This window comes from Amblyomma americanum, chromosome 1 (assembly GCF_052857255.1).
Source record: "Amblyomma americanum isolate KBUSLIRL-KWMA chromosome 1, ASM5285725v1, whole genome shotgun sequence".
In the NCBI taxonomy this organism is placed as follows: Eukaryota; Metazoa; Arthropoda; class Arachnida; order Ixodida; family Ixodidae; genus Amblyomma; species Amblyomma americanum.
Window position 1 is genome coordinate 486494972 of NC_135497.1, and position 16301 is coordinate 486511272.

The following is a 16301-nucleotide window of genomic DNA, read 5'->3' on the forward strand; positions in this document are numbered from 1 at the left end:
TAAATGCAAACCAGGTCTACTACTTTAAACTGCTGCAGTGGGTTAATCGAACCAAACCACTTATCACTGCAGGAGAACACAGCTGTGCATACCCGATCCGTGATCATAAACGGAGAACGCCTGTGGTGCAAACTAATTATGGTCGCCAAAAGCTAAATTTTCAGTCTGCTAAGGTGTTGAATACCTCTGGAATGCACATGGTTTTCTACAAATCCTTTACTGTTTAGGAATGGAAATGCAGACACTTCTTGGTTAATTAGCCGGTGTGGTGGCTGAGTGTTATGGCGCTCAGCTGCTGGACCGAAAGACGCGGGTTTGATCCAGGCCGCAGCAGTCGAATTTCGATGAAGGCGAAATTCTAGAGGCCCGTGTGCTGTGCGATGTCAGTGCACGTTAAAGAACCCCAGGTGGTCTTAATTTCCGGAGCTCTTCACTACGGTGTCTCTCATAGCCTTAGTCACATTGGGACGTTAGAGCCCTATAAACCAAACCAAACTTCTTGGTTAATTCATTAAGTTTATACAAAACTCATTGATACCTGTTATTACTAGGCCGTGACCAAATCGGTTGAATCGCCAATACGTGTTCCGCGGTTTACACATGGATTAAGGTAAGAAATGCTTGCCATTGGATACAAAAATTATTCTGGTGTCCTAGTTTTGCTTTTGTTGTTCATGATGGAGAGATGGCACAGGAAGAACACGATGTCGGAAAGCGAATGACGCGTGTTACATGTGCGTTATCTTTTCGTCATGAACGTTATCCAACTCACCGAACTTTCGGCTTCGCTTTTCTTGTATACTGGTTTAGATTTTTGTATTGCAAGTTTCGCACTTCATGTTTTTTATTGCTTGTGCCCTTTGCATGCAATCCTGGATGTGTCAGCAGAAGCCGCGTATTCTTACAACGTTCGATCTTTTGAGACTGATGTTCAGGGCGGTACAATTTTTCCTTTGAAAGAGTTGTTTACATTGTATCCTTACTACTGGCCGAAGTATTACGCCTGAGTTCTGTTCGTTGCTGCAAAAAATTATTAGAAGAGTCCAAGGCCTCTTCAGGCTCAGAGCATTTAGCCCTGGCCTCTTCTTAGACATTGTCTGAGGAAGGAATAAAGGAACAAAATAACAAAAAACAGACTGCCGTGGGACTCCTCGCACATACCAACCACGGAGAACTATGTATGCTGTCTTGCAAAAAGGCCTCAAGTTGTGCCTTTATTTAGGCGAGAAAAAAAATGGCAAACCGATTCCACCAGTGTGATTCCAAATTCAACGACACTTCGGTGTTGATTTATCATCACCGCAGTTCATTTCGTTAAGTTTACTCCATACCACTTTTCGTTACTTGTGGCTGCAGTACCTATCAGTACAAGAGCACAACCTCACCTTGAATAAATGCTATTCGTTTCTTACGGATGGATTATGGAATAAACAGCAGCAAAGTCAAAAATGCAGTAAGATTGGAAGTTCACCCAAATATTGTCATAAATATGGTTTCAGTTTCATAACAGCACTACCACGGAGACACCGTGTTCACAACAAATTCGCATCAAAATCTCTAAACGCCAGCGGAAACAGACCGTAAAAGAAACATACATGCCAGTTCGTAAGATAAACATACATGCCAGTACATGGCTCCCTAACCGTCGCAGGTGCAGGGGGACCTATAAAGCTAAGGACGCACTGGCGCTCAGAGGATGCCTAGCGATGGGTAGGAGTTCACTGCTTACGCTTCGCGCTTTAATGTCACCTAAATTAAGCGTATCTGTGATTTGCATGCATCGTCCTTCCGCGAAAACTGAAAGTGTCATGTGATCTCTCTTTTTATTCGATTACGGCAGGGGCTGGCGCGCACGCCGAAACCCCACTACCGAAAATTATGTGCCACAGCTTCCCCATCTAGGAAAAGAGACGGGCTTCAGCCGGCCGTAATGCAATGCACCGGCCTCCACCCGTGGACTCGGCCTCGTTGATCACCGAAGTCCCAGCACCCGGTAAAGTTAAGATGCCCGGGATCGCTGATTGCTTGGTGGCCGGTCTAAAGCGTCCACCATCACTTCCCCTGTGAGAACAGATGCTTGGTGAAAAGTATCTTCAGAAGATCCCACGTAATATTGATAAAATAGGACGTATGTAGGATCTAATTTTAGGCGTTTCAGATCTGAAAATCATAGGTCGAAATAGGAAATGTGGCTGATTAATGCACTGATTTTTTTCATTGCAAATCGCTCTTAGCAGGACGGCTTTGATGGCGCAGCGCATGCACTCTCGAGATGCAGTTGCTTCGGGCTGACGATTGCCCCACGTGCGTGAAGAGCACGCGCGCTGCGCCTTTTTAGGAAGAAGAAGAAAACTATATGAATTGATGCTGTGAAAGGCGTCACAGCCAGGATATCTGTATCGTAGTATTTAGAACTGGCGTATTTGTGAATATTGACATTATTAAAAAAAAGGAATGCATTGCACAATTTACTTCGATAGAGAAAGGATCGGCTTAGGTGTTTAAATATTTTCCAGGCGCAAGCACATCTAACGCTATTCGTGCTATCCCTGCGGAAATATAATTTTAGCCACAGATTTGGGATTAAATATATAAAAGCTCTCCTGATCCGCCTCGGAGTCGGTTAGATCCCGGCCGCCACCGTCGCATTTCAATAGAGAGGTAATACTAGATCCCCTTTTGCTGTGCGATGCCAGTTCATGGTTCAGAACCCCATGTGGTTTAAATGATCTGGAGCTCTCTACTGCGGCGTCCCTCATAGCCCGGGTCGCTTTGGGACCTTAAACCCTACAAAGTCATAGATCACCTTCATTTCGACTAGCAGATCAATCCTCCTTGGTTCTCTGTCCTCTTCAGCGCTCTTACTGCCTCTTTTGGGTTTGAACTCCCACATTACAGACCTTAACTATTTATTTACAGCATATCCGGCAGTTCCGTAGCATTCCAGCATGCTTGTGGCATAAAATAATGACAAAAACAAACATGTGAACAGACAAAAAATCAATGGCATGGTGACTACAAAACAAAGCGTTCTCACGTTCAACACACGTAATACAAGCCAAAACAACCGCACAGTACAACAGTAACTCTATTAATTACAAATTATTCATCAGTTGAGCGAAGCGGACACCGTCAACTGCGACTACATCCGCTTTAAAGCATTGCATTTCGAAATTGTTTCTCTGAAGAAAAGAATTTTATGTAATTTGTCCGACATTTAATTCCTGTATTTTTACTGCTGTAATCCCACATACTTGAGATGTAGTGGGGAGATTTCATGTATTGAGATTTCTCTTTACGACTTGAGTTACATGAATGACATGCATTTGATTCAGCCGGTTTACCTTCCGCCTTCTGCCGAAAGGTTTGAGTCCTTTGTTTGGCTTTATTTTTGCGACACTAGCTCTCTGGCAAAATTGATTAATATAAACCTCGCCGAGCGGCTATGTATACCTGCAGTTCTATCGACCAGGCACCTTTGACGGGGGTCACATAGGTGGAACGGTATTCCAAGGGCGGTTATACTATATCTAGTGTGCCGCGTTTTTCAGTATTTGAGGAGCGCCACGAAGACTTTGTATCACGAGGTTAAGGATACCCGGGCCCTTTTTAAGGGTGTTGCTAATGTGGTGCTTTAACGAAAGATCTGCTGAAAAAGCACACCTAGATATTTGACTTCTGGTACCACAACGTTAAGCCTGCAATTTTTCTTTAAATCGCTCGGTGTGCTTTTCCATCTTATTTGTAACCACTCTCAATAGCCTTGACGATTCTGCCCCGTAGGTTTGTCTTGCTTAGATGGCGCTGTTATATAGTGTCCGCCTGAGGTATATTCTAAATCTGGCGTTCACCCAATAACAGCGCCTCCCAAATGCGCTCAGATTCATTCTTGTTGTCCTAGTTATTTCACTGTAGTTTTCCTCATCTACAGTGACTACTTTCCTTAAGTAGATGTATTTCCTTACCTCTTCCAATCCTCCAGTGCCTATCATAATCTGTTGCTCCTTTCCGAAGCTGCTCATCATCCCTATAAATTTATTCTTATTGATTTTTACAACCACGGTTTGGATTAGCATATCTAGGTCCTGGATCATGCATTCCAGTGCAGCCTTTGAGTTGCGGAGCAAGGCAATCTCTTCAGCAAGCTGGAGATCGCTATGGTATTCTCTATTAGCTTTTATGCCCGCCTCTTACCAATCCAATTCTCTGTATGGTACCTGTAAAGACGCAGTGAATAGTATAGAGATATCCTGTCTCCCTGCATTATTCACTTTCTGATCAGTAGTTTATCACCTATTTTGTGAAAGACAAAGGCCATTATGCAGCACATGTTTTCATACATTCGAAACACACCCACAACCCCCCCCCACACACACACACACCTACGCATGCACGCACACAGGCACGCACGCAAGCACACAGACACACACACGAGGGTTGATCGAGAAATAAGGTTACCATCAATTTTGGAAACACACAGCATTGTTTATACGCAAAGAAATTTACAAGATCGGAAAGATGATGCTTTGCTCTAGATGCATACATTATCACCATTTTTTTCTACGCATATTAATGGACGTTGCTTCAATTTCGGTATGCCAATATCGTAGAACTCCGCCGCCAACCAGCTGAGGAAGCGTTTCACCTCTTCCTTGACATCATTGTCGCTCCGGAAGCGTTGCCCACCAAATATTTCTTTTGACTTGAGGAACAAGTGATTATCACTAGGCACCAGGTCTGGACTCTACGGGGGGTGGGTCATGACAGTCCACCCAATGTTTCTCAAAAGTTCCAGAATTGCGCGAGACGTGAGGTCGGGCTTTTGTGTCACGAAGCGGTACACGGGATGCCAGTCGTCCTTGCCCGGAGGATATGGATAGCTCGCCTGAGTTTCCAAATTTTTTTACAATAGCTGTCTGAGTGGACTGTTGTCCCAGGATTAATGAAATCGCACAGCAGTATCCCCTTACAATATCAAAAAACACTGCCCATGACTTTGCCAGCAGAACGAGGTTGTTTGAACTTCTTTTCGACTGGTGGCCCTGGGTGACACCACTGCTTCGATTTCGTCATTTTTTTTATTGCACATACTGCTCTCTATGGTGACCGGCATTGCAGGAGTGGTTACAAATAAAAAGAACAAGGTATTATGTCTTAATATGAAAAGGCTCTGTACTTGCAAACTCTTCAGGAGGCAAACTACGCAAGGAACAATCACTGTTGTTCCAGATTTTAATCAACAAGGGAAAATATGAAAACTTGAAACAGTCTAAAAAAGAAAGAAAAGGCACATTGTTCAGGGGGTCTAATCAGCCATCGACACTGGAGCAGCGACATCAACGCTTGCGACGGAACTGCATTGGCCAGGCGCCCAACTTTGGTAGCAGTGCGAAGAAGCTTCAAGGCATCGAACGTTCTGCAGTGCTTGATGACATCGGCCGTAGACTTCAAACTGGTTTTGCTAAAAAGGAAGTTGTATTTATCTTCAGCAATTCCTTTAAGCAAAAATCCAACTTTTAACATCTTCAGGTACTAGGTAATAGGACCGATACCAAGCACATCCACCACAACTGTTACGTAGTCAGCATTCACTGAGTAAGTCAGGAGCGTCCTTTTAAGAGGTTGAGTGACGGGGGCGGAGATCTCAACCAGGTCAGGCCGAGCAGCTTCCTGTTCCTCTACGGATCTGATATTCTCCGCTTCCCCGTGGACACAAAGCATGTGACAATATGCACCCAGGGGCTATTTTTGGACCTCAAGAATGCATTCGACACTGTACAGCACATTTTGATAAAAAGCTTTATATCCATAGCGTACGTCGAAAAGCACTCAGTTTAATCAAAATTTATCTATGTGATCGCTACTAGCATGTTAACAATATGAGTATATCATAGAGTAAATTGCAAATTCTCTATGGTGTTGTTCAAGAATCCATTTTAGGGCTGTTTTTATCCCTGGTATTCATCAATGATATTACCTCAGTCCCGGGCTTTACCATCATAATTTTACATGCGGATGACACCAATGTCTTCTTCAGTGGAGAAAAGAACGCAAGCTTGAAAAAGGCTGCTAATGAATACTTGCCTAAATTATCACGATGGCTTTTAAATAACAAATTGAGAACAAATGCAAGTAATACAAAGTACATAACATTTAAGGCCATAAATTGAAGACACTATTCAACCATAAATGCGACCTATGATGAAACTGTGATAGAAAAGGTAAAAAAACAAAAATTTTTGTGCCTATGGTTCAGTTAACAGGTTTCATGGAATATGCATGTTAATATATTAAAGGGTGATTTGGCGCTAATAATTGGGAGAATCTACACAATCAGGAATCTGATACCCACCTCCTTAAAACAGGTATTCTATTTTTCTCTTTATTTCTATACAATGTTATGGATCAATGGTCGACGGAACGACGACCGCTTATAATTATAATAAATTAACTATCCCACAAGAAAGGTGCTACGCTTGTGTGAGAACTTGCGAGGCAATAGACGCAACTTACGGACAGGGCCTCTTTTCGTTAAATACAACATGGGGCACGACACCGCATCGAGTATGCAGCGTACTCAGCTGCTGCTATTGCAGGTGACCGTCACTTGGGCCGTTTGCTCAGCACTTCCCGGCACGTGCAGACTGCGCACCGATGATGCGACACCACCTCTGCTTGCCTTGGTAATCACGGCGCCGAATCCAGACCAGAATTTAGCGCACATCTGGCAACGGCGATTGGGGACTACAATGGACAGCACAGAAGGAGGACTTAAAAGCCAGCCAGCAAGCGTCCACTTCGGGCACGACACCTCATCGAGTATGCAGCGTACTCAGCTACTGTTATTGCAGGTTAGTTACGTTCGGTGTGCTGCATGCTTTAGGAGTAAAAACTGCTGTTTGATCGCGGTGTCGTGTCCACTTGAGTGGATTGATGTCTTAAAGAGTTCTAATTCTAATTTACTTCTGTGTTCGCTCTACTCTGCAATGTTTGATTTGCTCCTCTTGCTTTCTGGCGACGTTGAGACGAACCCAGGTCCAATGTCAAAAGCTGAGGCAGATGCGTTTGCCTCGGCTCTTGAGTCGATACAGAAACTAGAGGCCGCACAAGAGGCGCTCTTGACAGAATTAAAAAGCGCAAAGGACAAACAAGGTGCCACTAATAATGAACTCATCATTCGAACAGCCAAGGTTGCGGCGCTTGAGTTGGCCACATCCTCAGAAAACGCTGTAGATTCGAGCATGAAGGAAAAAGGAATCAAAACTTTAAGTGATGTCTCAGATCAGCTGCAAACAATAACTTCAAGATGTGAGGACGCAGAAAACAGGCTCAGACGAAGTAATTTGCTGATTTTCGGGATAGAAGATGACCCTGATGAGGACTGGGCTACCACTGAAAAGGAAGTCATAAAATTCTGCTCTGAAAAACAGCAAACTGAAACAATCAGTTCGCAATTCGAACGCGTACTTAGGCTTGGGAAATACCAAGAAGGAATGAACAGACCTATAATAGCTAAACTAACTTTTTTAAAGAGAAGCAACGCATCTTGTCATCTGCACACAAATTAAAAGGCTTAAAATATTCAATCGGGGAAGATTTCTCCCCAGCTACGCGACACGCTAGAAAGAAGCTGCTTGACTTCTCCAAACCTCAAAAAGTTCCTTTTAAACTGTCAGCAGATCGGCTGTTTATAAGGAATCAGACTTACGCATACGACAAAAACACTGATACCGTTGTCATGTCGCAAAGATAGCTAGACATAAGCACTTGCTCACGGGCTCTTCCACAGTCAAAGCTACCTATCAATGGGTCTTTGTTGACACTATCTTACGCAAACATACGGAGCATCATGCCCAAGCGCAAATTAGTTTGCTCTCTGTTTGACGATAACGAATCTAATATTCTTGTTCTTACCGAAAGATGGCTAAATCCTGACAATACTGACGACGAAATTCTTCCTGATAACCATTCTTATAATATTTACCACAAAGATCGAACTAGCAAGAGAGGCGCGGGTGTTCATCTTGGAGTTAAAAAGTCATTATCTTCCCTTATTATCGACTCGAGCTCATCTCTTGAGATTGTGTGGGTTGAAGTAAAAATAAATACGACCAAACTACCGGTAGGTGCTTGCTACCGTCCACCTGACTTCAGCACTTCTTTCGTTACAGAACTACGCAATAGCATAACCACGGCCCTCCAGCTCTGTCCTGCGCATTCTGTTTACTTATTCGGTGATTTTAACTCTCCGCTCATAAATTGGCGTAATCTATCATCATCTTGTCGAACATCTGTGGATTTTCTTAACTTAACTTTAGATGTTAACCTGTTCCAGGTCGTTAACAAACCAACCCGCGGTACTAACATTCCAGACCTTATACTCACCAACACCCCCGAAAAAATTGAATCTGTTGTTCATCTAAACGGCTTTAGCGATCACGACCTTCTTCAGGTAACAATTAGTGTTCCACTACCCTTTTCAGGGATCACAAAAAAAATATTACGTGATTATAATAAAGCAAAATACTCTAAATTAAACGATGAACTTGAAGTATTTTTCAACCGCACGCTACTTCCTTCTTTTTATAATCACTCGGTGGAAGATAACTGGGTATGTTTCAAGAATAAAATGTCTACTCTAATTAACAAATATATCCCGTTGATCTCGATAACAAATGACAAAACAAATCCTTGGTTTACTAATGCCCTACGTAAGCTCAGGAATAAAAAGAAACGTCGGTACAATACCGCTAAACGCGTCAATAATGCTCCTTCGTGGGAAACGTACAGCATTTGCTTAAAAACGTACTGCTCTGCTTTTGCTGCAGCTAAAATTAAATATTTCTCCACAGATTTACCTTCTCTCTTAAATTCGAATCCAAAAAAGTTTTGGCGAGTTATGTCACCTGAACGTGCTGCGTCCGAGTGCTATCCCTTTCGATCAGTATTGTAAATTGTGCCGGTGTTGGTTGCTGCTGATAAGTTGAGATGCCCAGGGCAAAGAAGGCCTTCGTCAGGCGTGAATTTCACGGCAACCGCTACGCTCATCGTGAAAAAGCAAAAGGATGTCCACGACCGAATGAGATCCCGAACGCCGAACGCGCCAGCTCCTCGACATCGAAGCTTTCAAGATTTTCTCTGTGCTTCCAGGAAGAGGATGTGCTACAGAGCAGCAGCCAATATGCCTTAATGGACATGGACGGCATTTTTGCCGCAATTACACAGATTTGTGTGTGCAGAGAGGTCGGTGGAAGTGTTGAGCTCATCGAAATTGTGACAAAACGGGTAGGTGTTGCAAGCGTTTACAGTTTGAACTGTGAAGGGTGTAGTGCCGCACAACGATTTGAGACGTCGAAGAAAACTACTTCTGGCCGCTATGAAGCCAACCTCAGGTTAGTGTATGCCTTGAGGTCCATTGGTAAGGGAATGGCTGCAGGAAATATAGTCTGTGCTATGCTAAACCTTCCTAAGCCGCCGACAAAGTTTGCGAAATACAATCAAGAGCTTCTAGGTCACATCGAAGCTGCTGCTCAGGAGTCGATGAAAAGGGCAGCTGACGAAGCTGTGTCAGCTGAATGAGGGGGATAAAGACATCGCAGTTGCTCTTGATGGAAGCTGGCAGAAGCGAGGCCATACTTCCAATAACGGCATAGTCTCTGTGACCAGTGTAGACTCTGGGAAAGTGCTGGATGTGGAGGTTTTGTCTAAACGTTGTCCAAAGTGCAGCATCAAGGGTACAAACAGTGACCCCCTTCATAGAGAGGTGTGCCAAAGCAACTACCAAGGCACCAGCGGTGGAATGGAAGTCGCAGGAGCACTGAAAATTTTCGGCAGGAGTGAGGAGCTTCACGGCGTTCGATACGTCAAATACCTTGGGGATGGTGACAGCAAGGCTTTTATGGCTGTGAAGGCACAAATGCCATATGGTGATTCCGCTGAAATATCCAAGGTTGAGTGCATAGGGCACGTGCAAAAAAGGATGAGCACAAGGTTACGAAGGCTAAAAAAAGTAAACAAAGCAGGAAAACTCTCTGATGGAAAGAGCCTCTCAGGCCGAGGCCGACTGACTGATGCAGTAATAGACAAGCTCCAGACGTACTATGGTTTGGCCATCAGAAGAAATGTAGGAAACCTGGATGAAATGCGAAAGGCCGTTTGGGCAACCTTCTTCCACTTATCGGCCACAGACGATGACCCATGCCATGGACTTTGCCCAAAGGGACCTGATACGTGGTGTGCCTTCAACAGAAGTCAGTCAGAGGGCAAGCCATTTTTCCACAAGGAGAGTTTGCCTGCATCTGTCTTGGAGGCTATCAAACCCATTTATAGGGAGCTATCGAAGGCTGAGCTCCTAGAGAAGTGCCTGCATGGGCGAACTCAAAATGCAAATGAGTCGTTCAACCATGTTGTTTGGGAACGCGCGCCAAAGAATGTGTTTGTTAGGCTTCGGACCCTACGGATGGCAACACTGGATGCTGTTCTTTCATTTAATGATGGTAGCATCGCACGGGCCAACGTTTTGAAGGCGTATGGATTGAACCCAGGGAGCAACACCATCAAGTGGCTGAGGGAAGCTGACCATAAGCGCATGTACTTTGCGGACCGAGCAACACGACAGCTTACAAAAGAGGCCCGACAGTCAAAACGACAAGCCGAAAAGCGAAAAAAAGACGGCGACAGTGACTACGAAGCAGGGGGTAATAAACTAATTACTATGGAGGCGTTTCTGCGAATAAAAAATGGTTTTTCACATCTTTTTTCTCTTTACGCTCTATTATCTCAAAACAGTGTTTTTTTCTTACAAAGGTACCATTATTTCCAATGCCTTTCAAGACAGACGGCTGATTTTTTTTTGCAATCATCTACATAAGTGTTGCCAACTACTGAACTAGAATTAAGCAATTTCACTGAGCAGTTATTCTGTTATGAATTTTGAAATGCGCAAAGAAAGGCCAGATTTGTGTACTACCGGAAATAATTTTATTAAAAATCGAATTTTCAACACAATTCAAATATTCTAGTTCAGTAAAAAGAACACACAATTTGGCAAACAATGATATATGTATTATTAAGGCTACTGTTATTAGTTAGTGAGAAACATGTACCTCAACATAGCCTAAAATGCATGGGAAGTATAGGGCTTACCCTGTGCCCTTAATACGTTTTTTTTCATCGATTTTTTCAGCCGCGAGGATCATACCAATGTACCTGATGTTGCTGGTTTTGACTGGCAATTCATGAAATGTATTGAAATCTCGGTGGAGGGAATTGCATGTCTTATTATTAATTTGAAGTTTTCTACTTCATCTGGTATTGACAATATTAGTTCCAAGGTATTAAAAAAATACCATTTCTATATCCAGTAACAATCTGTACCATATACTCAAGCAGTCTTTGTCATCGGGACAGCTGCCCAATGACTGGAAAATGCCCAAAATCATACCCTTATTTAAAACTGGAGATAAACAATCCCCGGAAAACTACCGTCCAATTTCATTGACCTGCATTTGCTGCAAGATGCTCGAACATATAATGGCTACTCATATTTATAATCACCTAGAGTCCAATAATTTCTTTTTTCGCCATCAACATGGTTTCAGGAAAGGATTATCATGTGAGACACAGTTACTCGAATTCACGACTGATCTGCACCTTAACATGAACAATAACCAGCAGACCGATTGCATTTTCCTTGACTTTTCCAAAGCATTTGATCGTGTAGCTCATTGTCGCCTTATTGCTAAATTAACTGCACTTCGAATTGACTCCTTCACTCTAACATGGTTTCGTAATTTTCTTTCGAATCGTCAACAGTTCACAGTAGTTAATAATATTGCTTCGTGTCCTACTTACGTTACTTCTGGTGTGCCTCAGGGCAGTGTTTTGGGCCCTTTACTCTTCCTAATTTACATAAATAATTTGCCACTTAATGTTTCTTCTCGTTTACGTATTTTCGCTGACGACTGCATTATTTACAGATCAATTAACAGTACTGACGACCACCTGGCCCTTCAAAATGACCTTAGCCTAATTCATAGTTGGTGTAACACCTGGTTAATGGCTTTAAATGTGTCAAAATGTCAGGTAATTTCTTTTAGTCGTAAGCGTGACAACTCACATTTTTTATACAACGTCAGTAATAATGAATTGTTACATACAGTATCGTATAAATATTTGGGTGTTCACCTAACCGAGAACCTCTCTTGGACAGACCATATTACAGCCGTTTGCGCAAAAGCTTCAAGGACATTAGGTTACCTACGTGGTAATCTGAGTAATTCACCTTCCCACATCCGCAAATTGGCCTATCTGACATTTGTTCGTCCTCAGCTCGAGCATGCATCTTCCATTCGGTGCCCATATCCTACATACTTAATCGACATGATTGAATCAGTCCAGAACCGAGCTGCCCGTTTCATTTCACGTAATTATAGCCATCACTCCAGCGTAACGCAAATGAAAGTCGATGATTCCATACAGCCTTTAGTTCTTCGCCGTAATATCGCTCTGTTATCCTTGTTTCACAAATATGTTTATAATGCCACACAATCCACACTACCTATCCAGACCGCCTCGAACACGTCTCGTCGTTTAATTAACCACTTAAGCTTTGCGCGCATGTACGGTACGAAACATGCTTTTAAGTTTTCCGCACTCCCTACCGCCATTTGCTTTTAGAATAATCTGCCTGATCACATTGCTTCCGAGTCAGATCAAGAAAAATTTCGTCATCTCCTACAGGAGCATTGTTCATAATAGCACTTACAAATAACTTTATCTTGTTTCTTACACTTTGCAATCGGCTTCGAACTTCTTGTGATATTTGTGATGTATTGCTATCTCGCTCCTGTGAATTGCTATTTTATGCTGCGTCGTGTGTTCACTTGTATGACCTGTATATATTATTGCTTTTTTGCGTCTTTTTTCCTGAATATCACTTCAAGAATTATACTCCCTGATATGTTCATTCTTTGTGTATTTTACTTTCTAGTATTAATGCCTTACGTTAGGTTTTACTCATGTTTTTTTCTTAAGTGTACCTTTGTGGCCTTTCATTACTACAGTTGCTCGTGTTTTATGGTTTTATCTTGGTAATAATGTTGGTGAGCCCTGAATTGAGGTGTATTTTTTGTATACCACTTTAGAAGGCTGCTTACTCTGTAACCACCCTTACACAATGCCCCCATAGGGTCTGTAAGGTATTTTAAATAAATAAATAAATAAATAAATAAATAAATAAATGCAAACCAGGTCTACTACTTTAAACTGCTGCAGTGGGTTAATCGAACCAAACCACTTATCACTGCAGGAGAACACAGCTGTGCATACCCGATCCGTGATCATAAACGGAGAACGCCTGTGGTGCAAACTAATTATGGTCGCCAAAAGCTAAATTTTCAGTCTGCTAAGGTGTTGAATACCTCTGGAATGCACATGGTTTTCTACAAATCCTTTACTGTTTAGGAATGGAAATGCAGACACTTCTTGGTTAATTAGCCGGTGTGGTGGCTGAGTGTTATGGCGCTCAGCTGCTGGACCGAAAGACGCGGGTTTGATCCAGGCCGCAGCAGTCGAATTTCGATGAAGGCGAAATTCTAGAGGCCCGTGTGCTGTGCGATGTCAGTGCACGTTAAAGAACCCCAGGTGGTCTTAATTTCCGGAGCTCTTCACTACGGTGTCTCTCATAGCCTTAGTCACATTGGGACGTTAGAGCCCTATAAACCAAACCAAACTTCTTCGTTAATTCATTAAGTTTATACAAAACTCATTGATACCTGTTATTACTAGGCCGTGACCAAATTGGTTGAATCGCCAATACGTGTTCCGCGGTTTACACATGGATTAAGGTAAGAAATGCTTGCCATTGGATACAAAAATTATTCTGGTGTCCTAGTTTTGCTTTTGTTGTTCATGATGGAGAGATGGCACAGGAAGAACACGATGTCGGAAAGCGAATGACGCGTGTTACATGTGCGTTATCTTTTCGTCATGAACGTTATCCAACTCACCGAACTTTCGGCTTCGCTTTTCTTGTATACTGGTTTAGATTTTTGTATTGCAAGTTTCGCACTTCATGTTTTTTATTGCTTGTGCCCTTTGCATACAATCCTGGATGTGTCAGCAGAAGCCGCGTATTCTTACAACGTTCGATCTTTTGAGACTGATGTTCAGGGCGGTACAATTTTTCCTTTGAAAGAGTTGTTTACATTGTATCATTACTACTGGCCGAAGTATTACGCCTGAGTTCTGTTCGTTGCTGCAAAAAATTATTAGAAGAGTCCAAGGCCTCTTCAGGCTCAGAGCATTTAGCCCTGGCCTCTTCTTAGACATTGTCTGAGGAAGGAATAAAGGAACAAAATAACAAAAAACAGACTGCCGTGGGACTCCTCGCACATACCAACCACGGAGAACTATGTATGCTGTCTTGCAAAAAGGCCTCAAGTTGTGCCTTTATTTAGGCGAGAAAAAAAATGGCAAACCGATTCCACCAGTGTGATTCCAAATTCAACGACACTTCGGTGTTGATTTATCATCACCGCAGTTCATTTCGTTAAGTTTACTCCATACCACTTTTCGTTACTTGTGGCTGCAGTACCTCTTAGTACAAGAGCACAACCTCACCTTGAATAAATGCTATTCGTTTCTTACGGATGGATTATGGAATAAACAGCAGCAAAGTCAAAAATGCAGTAAGATTGGAAGTTCACCCAAATATTGTCATAAATATGGTTTCAGTTTCATAACAGCACTACCACGGAGACACCGTGTTCACAACAAATTCGCATCAAAATCTCTAAACGCCAGCGGAAACAGACAGTAAAAGAAACATACATGCCAGTTCGTAAGATAAACATACATGCCAGTACATGGCTCCCTAACCGTCGCAGGTGCAGGGGGACCTATAAAGCTAAGGACGCACTGGCGCTCAGAGGATGCCTAGCGATGGGTAGGAGTTCACTGCTTACGCTTCGCGCTTTAATGTCACCTAAATTAAGCGTATCTGTGATTTGCATGCATCGTCCTTCCGCGAAAACTGAAAGTGTCATGTGATCTCTCTTTTTATTCGATTACGGCAGGGGCTGGCGCGCACGCCGAAACCCCACTACCAAAAATTATGTGCCACAGCTTCCCCATCTAGGAAAAGAGACGGGCTTCAGCCGGCCGTAATGCAATGCACCGGCCTCCACCCGTGGACTCGGCCTCGTTGATCACCGAAGTCCCAGCACCCGGTAAAGTTAAGATGCCCGGGATCGCTGATTGCTTGGTGGCCGGTCTAAAGCGTCCACCATCACTTCCCCTGTGAGAACAGATGCTTGGTGAAAAGTATCTTCAGAAGATCCCACGTGGTATTGATAAAATAGGACGTATGTAGGATCTAATTTTAGGCGTTTCAGATCTGAAAATCATAGGTCGAAATAGGAAATGTGGCTGATTAATGCACTGATTTTTTTCATTGCAAATCGCTCTTAGCAGGACGGCTTTGATGGCGCAGCGCATGCTCTCTCGAGATGCAGTTGCTTCGGGCTGACGATTGCCCCACGTGCGTGAAGAGCACGTGCGCTGCGCCTTTTTAGGAAGAAGAAGAAAACTTTAACTTTAACTTTAACTTTAACTTAACGAAAGAATATGCATAACCAACTAGCCCCGCAACGTGTTTTACTAAGTGAACTTTCTTCTACTGTGGGCCCTTTCTTTTGTGTTTCTTCTGTCAAGCCTGACCCTTTGAAGATAGTGAGCGCCATCGCAGTCGCCACCTGCAGAGCAAGGTTCATCGCCTTCTGTCTCAGGAAAGGACGCATACCTGTGGAAGTGAGTGCCCTTTTTGGGTCCATTACACCGTCTTTTGGGCATGCAAGACGCGTAAGCAAGGTGTTAAGAGCAGAGATATGGAGGCAAGTGCGTTTGTTGCAAGACTGGCTAGACCTGGTGTGTTTTAGTGAAGACGTGGAATGGTTGGCCAAAAGGAAGCTACAGTCCCTACGGCGACAGGCAGCCCGGACCACTGAGTCGTTATGGGCGTGCATGTTAAAACAAGCCCTCCACACTGGTGTGAAGCCTGCTGGAAGAGAGGATGCTAGGAAGGGACCAGTAGTGCTAGGCAATGTTACCCTACCCAAAGACATCACGGACGTCCTTCAAAAAGGCCCGAAATACTGCTTTGAGCCCAGCGTGTCTATTCATGAGCTGTTGGCCTTTAATCGCCGCGTAGCAATGAAGGCGGAAAGAGACAGTGAAGACAGGTGCGTCCTGGACGGTGTTGACAGCTTGGCAAGGACCACATTGAGACAACCCGCCACAAA

General features: G+C 43.4%; 2 non-coding genes across 2 annotated transcripts; both read right to left on the reverse strand.

Annotated features, from left to right (window-relative positions):
* Positions 1 to 1837: 1837 nt before the first annotated feature.
* LOC144116571 (U1 spliceosomal RNA) lies at positions 1838 to 2001 on the reverse strand. Its single transcript, XR_013311902.1, has one exon. It is a non-coding gene; the product is annotated as a U1 spliceosomal RNA (small nuclear RNA).
* A 13073-nt stretch (positions 2002 to 15074) lies between these two features.
* Positions 15075 to 15238, reverse strand: LOC144116552 (U1 spliceosomal RNA). The gene has a single exon (XR_013311884.1). It is a non-coding gene; the product is annotated as a U1 spliceosomal RNA (small nuclear RNA).
* Between the last annotated feature and the right edge of the window lie 1063 nt (positions 15239 to 16301).